At 35.7% G+C, this 6,444-nt stretch overlaps 1 pseudogene; it reads left to right on the top strand.

Annotated features, from left to right (window-relative positions):
• The first annotated feature begins 233 nt into the window (after window positions 1–233).
• LOC141376875 (sushi, nidogen and EGF-like domain-containing protein 1) lies at window positions 234–3,773 on the top strand (annotated as a pseudogene).
• The last annotated feature ends 2,671 nt before the right edge of the window (window positions 3,774–6,444 follow it).

Below are 6,444 nucleotides of genomic sequence, written 5' to 3'. Positions count from 1 at the left end.
GTGTGCCAATTTTAGTGGACGAGGCTGTATGTTTTGCTTTTGCTGTATTTATGTTTATCTTTTTTAAAAAGACACGTTTGCTCACTTTGTTTCTTCTAAAACCTTTACAAGTTCATAAAAGTTGTAGTGGTTTACCACGAGTCCACCACTAGAGGTCGCCATCATCCCGCTACTACTAATCACAACCAGAAATCGATCCTCATAAATGGGTACACTGATTTTTGTCCATTCCCATGACAGCACCAGGAATCTTCTACCCATTCGGTTAAGCAGCAGGAGACGCAATAAATCCTGCTTCTGATGATGGATGCTCGTCTGTTATTCCACTATTGAGTCCAGTTCTGTACTTTGACCGCACATATAAGCAGATTTATGTAAGAATATGACTCCATTTGGTTTATCTAGTTTTGATATTTTAAAATCTCCTGTGTGACCAGTAAAATCTGTTGCTTTGATTTGTCTGGTTTCAGGTTAATGGATTCCTCACATTCAGCCAATCTTCATCCCAATTTGCTCCCAACTCATTTCCTGCTTATGGAAGTCAAGATATAATTGCTGGACTTTGGAGCAACCTTGATATCAGTGTTACAGGAGTCTTCTCTTATAAACGATACACTAGTGGAAGTGTTCTCACTAGCACCACTCAGGATATAAACAGTTATTTCCCATAACTGAACTTCACTGCTTCTTGAGTTTTTGTTGCAACATGGAACAAACTGTCATGGAGTGAAAGTTTAAATTGATCTGCCTTTTTTCAGGAAACATCATTTTAAGTTTTTTTTTTTTATTTCAAACAGTAATTTATCATTCATTATGATTAATTATGGTGACATTGCTGTTACAGAGCACCAGGTGAAGGTAATATGCTCTCTCTTTCGCTATAGTTTACATAATAAAAACTAAATGTTACATATATTTAAGGCTGTAACTGTTATGCAATTTTAGTTATTTAGTAATTAATGCCATCATTACATTTTCCACAGATCAGTGATTGCAAATATGATGCAGGCCAAAAAGTCACTGCATGACATAGAATGTAGGATTCATTTATAGACCTGTAGAAAAAATGCTCCTCTACACTAAGGGCCCTGTTATACACCCGGCGCAAGGCGCAGCGCAATTGTTGTTTGCTAGCTTTAGCTTGGCACAAGATTCGTTTTGATGTTTTGCACTACGCTGTTTAAATAGCAAATGCATTTGCGCTCATATGTGCAGCCATAGCCGTTCTGGTTTAAAAAAGAAGGCGTGTTGAGGCGCATTGCTGGCAGTTTGCTATTTTGAGGAACTTAAATAGAGTTCAATAGATCAGATCAAAGCGGGTCTATAGTCCAGCACAGAGCGCGTTATTTGTGCGCCTCGCTTACACATTGCTTAATACACACAGGATGTACAACAATACGCAAATATCTTTATAAATTAAAAAGAATTTAAGGATTAAAACTTTACAAAAAATATTATTTTCTAGCCTACATAAATATAAAAACCACTGGCTCCATGCCTTCTCAAGTCAAATCACTTTTTTTGTCACATCATCAGCAGCATTTGCTTATAGCATCTCGGGGGCCTTTTCAGTTTATTCATGACAGTTTGCTTTTGTATAATGTTATTATTATTAGCAGTATTATTTATCATATGCATATTTATATTTGTTTTATTAAAAACAGGCTTAGATTTGCCCACCTGTCAGGTTTGGACCATATAGGGCATAAGAACACGACGTGTGTTTAAATATAACTAAATTTTTTGAGCCCATTTCGTTATTATTGTTCATTTATTCGTTTGCTGAAAATTAGAACTAAATTTAGAAATAGTTTTTAAACAAATCTTTGCGCTTAACAAACAAAATTAATTATATGTAGGCTAATGGATGTCTGCGTACAACAGGATTCCCTATCGACGAGAGTGAAAGTGAAAGTAAATAATGAGGGGGCTCATTGTCTTGTTCTCGCGCTGCAGATGCTCTGTTTAACTGTTTTCTTGCTAGTGAAGTGTTCAGTTTTTTCACGTACAAAGTCCGCCAAGTAAAGAGCAAATGCACTTTGGTGCAACACAACTGACTCTACTGATTGGTTTTCAAAACACACCTATAACTCATTAAGAGAATAAGCTCAACCCTGTTAGACCATGCACCATGGCGCAAAGCGGATTTTTCCGTCGTTAAAATAGCAAAAGTCGATTCTGACACATGCTTTTGTGCCCTGTGCTTTGGACTTTGCGCATGGATTGCTACAATAGAGCTTTATGTATTTGCGTCATAGTTTTCCATCTGGATTCCTGGGGGGCCTCAGCTCTGCACAGTTTGGCTCCAACCCTAATCAAACACAGCTGATCCAAATAATCAAGTGATTAAGATTACGATGCTGCATCCCACTATCCATCCCATTGAAAATAGAATTAGTATTTCCCAAATTGTAGTATGTTGAAAAGAGTATGCCAAAGGTTCCCGGATGGTTTGCTATTTTCGGTAAACATTTTAAGTGTAGAAGCGTCCATACTCCTGATATTGCCCACAACACATTGGGTGTTGGACGTGGATTTAATTAGAACTACAAACTTGGGTGAAAAGTGTAAATAAACTACAAACATGATGGACCCGCAAGACCAACCGTCAAGCAGAGAGGCTTCGTTAAAGATGTTTGCATTAATATCTAGCTAACTGGAACATAGTAAAATCACTGTTATTTGTTATATTTCATCTGCAACAACAATACTGACCTCATAAAAAGATGTGTTTGGACATCAATGTCTGAATGCATAATGATCAAAAGAGCTAAGGAGGATTTTTCTGCATGAAAGACTCATGAATGGGAGATTAACCTGCTGCTGATTCTCCTATAGGGTAGGAAATTAAATATGACAGAAATGTGGATGATGTGTGGATGATTGACAGGGCTCATAACTAAGCAACATAGCAATCTGTAAACGAGGAAGTAGTAGGTCCCAAAGCTTGCATACTCTTCTGTTACACACACTCAAAGGGTATGTTTTTCCTTCACAAAAAAGTACATACTTTTAGGTTGTAGTATAAATATGTCAATTAAGACGCAGCAGTCGAAAGTTTTATGCAGTTGTGAGTTAGAGGTGGTTGGAGCTAAAATCTGCCATCCAGGAATTGAGTTTGAGATCGCTGCTATATGGTGTAGTAGCACATGATTAACAAGTATAGTATCACTCAAGTGCTGCTTTTGTCCCACACAGCACAAGTTCAAATGTGATATTAATGCTATAAAACAACTCTTTAAAAAAACAACATCTTGATACTGTGTTAAGACAATATTGTCAGCAGCTAATGCTATATATGTAATTTGTAATTGGTCATTTTTTCATTTACCACAATATGACTTTGCAGTTTCATTTAAGAGTGATTTCTCTGCTAGTCTCTTATGTATATTTGTCCTCACAAATATAGTAATAACAATAATTTCTAACCTTGCGGGTACATTTTTTTTGTTGTCCCTGTGAGGAAAGCTTGTAAATCATCTAGAATGAAGCATTTTGAAAATGTAAAACTGCTGAATGTTTTCTATGAGAATTGTGTTTCGGGGAAAAGGACAGAATAAACAGTCTGTACAGAATAAAAATCATTACGTCTGTGGCAAATACCCATACAACATGAAAACCTGTGTTTATTAAAAAAAGTATTTGTTTTTGCATACTTTCAGGCTGGTTATGACACGATAAACTTCACTGACTACTTTGTAATACCTGGATTAATCAATGGGAGCTCCATCTCCAACTTTAAGTCCTTTGGTAATGTTGGTCGAGGCCGATAGGCCATTAGGGTTGACGGTCAGACAAAGACAAACACAGGTAATCTACAGATCACACTTTACTATCATTTCGTTCTCTGTATGAAATATCTTTCATCACACCTAGAAAAGATTTTGTTGTACCAACCAAACACACATTAATATCAGTTTGCTTTCAGGGTTTTTGCCAAAATTTAGGTACTGGATGGAAACCATTTATTTTATTTTTTTTTGTATTTATATTAATTAAAGATGCAATCTTGTTAACCTTTTTTTTTCAACAAACATTGGCAAGATTATATAGAGAAATTATTTTAACATAAGTCTACCAACACCGGTTACCAACCTGCTAATAAGGGCAGATTTGTGAATGTCATTGTTATTAATCAGTGTACGTTACTTGACAAAAGTCTATAAAAACAAATACTAGACTTCTAGTTGGTCATTTAAAAAAGTGTCAGAAGGTCTATTTTTCAAATGAAACATCTGTTGAACTGGATCCCAATCATCACAAATACTGCAGAAGACCTACTGGAACCTGCAAGGACCCAAGATTCTCACAGAAATCAGTCAAGTTTGGTGAAGAAAAAATCATGGTTTGGGGTTACATTCAGTATGGGGGCATGCGAGACATCTGCAGAGGAATGGCAACATCAACAACCTGAGGTATCAAGACATTTGGGCTGCCCATTACATTACAGGCCGATGGGCCTTCAGGGTGGACGGTGTAAACACAAGTAATCTACAGTACATGTTTTGTTTCATTCTTTGTTCTGAAATGCCTTATATCACATTTAGAAAAAAAAAATAGTTTTACCAACCAATCACACATTACTATCACTATTCGGTCTTGACCAAAAGGACAAGATCTCAGAGACAAGCAGTCGAAATGAGTTTCCTTCGCAGGGAGACAGGGCGCCCCCTTTTGGGCTCTATCACCTGGGAGGAGCTCAGAGTAGAGCCGCTGCTTCTCCACATCGAGAGAAGTCAGCTGAGGTTGCTCTGGCATCTGTTTCGGATGCCTCCTGGACACCTATTGATGGAGGTGTTCCAGGCATGTCCCACCAGGAGAAGGCCTTGGGGAAGACCCAGGACACGCTGGAGGGACTATGTCTCTCGGCTGGGCTGGGAACACCTCGGAATCCCCCTGGAGGAGCTGGGGGAAGTGTCTGGGGAGAGGGAAGTCTCTTCTAAGACTGCTGCCCCTGCCCTGGAAAAGCGGTAGAGAATGAATAAATGAATGTAATAAGTTACATGTGGCATTTAAAGAAGTTTGTATTTTTGTTCATTCTTTCCACCATAGCTCCTAGTAGAAGTAAATGTTGCAAGTGATTAAAGACTCATGAATAAACATTTAGCCCTAACTTACATTTCAGTAGCACCTACATCAAATAAGCACATAAGACATTTAATGATGTTTGTATTTGCATCTTATTTTCCAATAACCACAATGCTTTGACAAATGATGTTATAATATGCATAGGGAGTTCATGAGATATTTACTGGTGTTTGTATTTGTGCTCACTCCTTCAGAAAACACCACAATGGAAACCACTGCTGTCACAACAGGTAAAAATACTTAAACATGAGTGTCTTGTCCTCATCAACACTAAGGAATGTGGACTTGTCAAGTGAATTCATAACAAACTCATTGATGTTTGTATTTGAGCTCATTTGTTTTCAGAATATCAAATTCGCTAATCAGGCATGTATAGCTCATTTGATGAAACAAGAATGTGGAACCCAGATTGTATTACTATCTATTTATCGATCAGATATGGTATATTTAAAATATTCAGTGCTCAGCATAATAATTAAGTACACCCCATTTTAAAAATGTATATTTTTATCTATTTCTCAGTGAATATAGGCAATGTATTTTGATGCATTTAAACAAAACAGATTTATTAAACAAATATATTTATTAAAATAACATTTTAGTCATCAGACATATTTAGAAATGGAAAGAGCAAAATATAAAAAAAAATGCAAACTACAAAATTTCAACATTTTATTTTTTTTATTTATTGTTATTTTTATTTATTCATTATTTTTTTGCTCTTATTAATTTTTATTCTTTTTAAATTTGTATTAAATATTTTTCTATGACATGTAAATTTGGGTGTACTAGTTTTTGGAACGTTATCATGAGTTATTTTGTTAGATAAGCTCCACATTTGGCTTCAGTACTGACTAATGTATATGCACAAATATAATATTGTATAGGATAGATTTGTGAGGGGTGTACTTATACAGTTGAAGTCAGAAATATTAGCCCCCTGAATTATTAGACCCACTGTTTATTTTTTTCCCCCAATTTTTGTTTAACGGAGAGCAGATTTTTTTTCAACACATTTCTAATCATAGTTTTAATAACTCATTTCTAATAACTGATTTATTTTATCTTTGCCATGGTGACAGTAAATAATATTTTATTAGATATTTTCAAGACATTTCTATACAGTTTAAAGTGACATTTAGAGGCTTAACTAGGTTAACTAGGCAGGTTAAGGTAATTAGGCAAGTTATTGTATAATGATGGTTTGTTCTGTTGACTATTGAAAACAAACAGCAATAAGTGGCTAATTATTTGACCTTAAAGTGGTGTTTAAAAAATGTATAACTGTTTTTTTTCTAGCCAAAATAAAATATTTCCGATATTCTAAAAAAGAAAAAATATTATCAGGGAGATTTG

This window comes from Danio rerio, chromosome 12, assembly GCF_052040795.2.
Source record: "Danio rerio strain M-AB ecotype USA chromosome 12, GRCz13ab, whole genome shotgun sequence".
Lineage (NCBI taxonomy): Eukaryota > Metazoa > Chordata > Actinopteri > Cypriniformes > Danionidae > Danio > Danio rerio.
The sequence above is the reverse complement of the archived record's forward strand: the minus strand, read 5'-3'. Positions and strand labels throughout refer to the sequence as shown.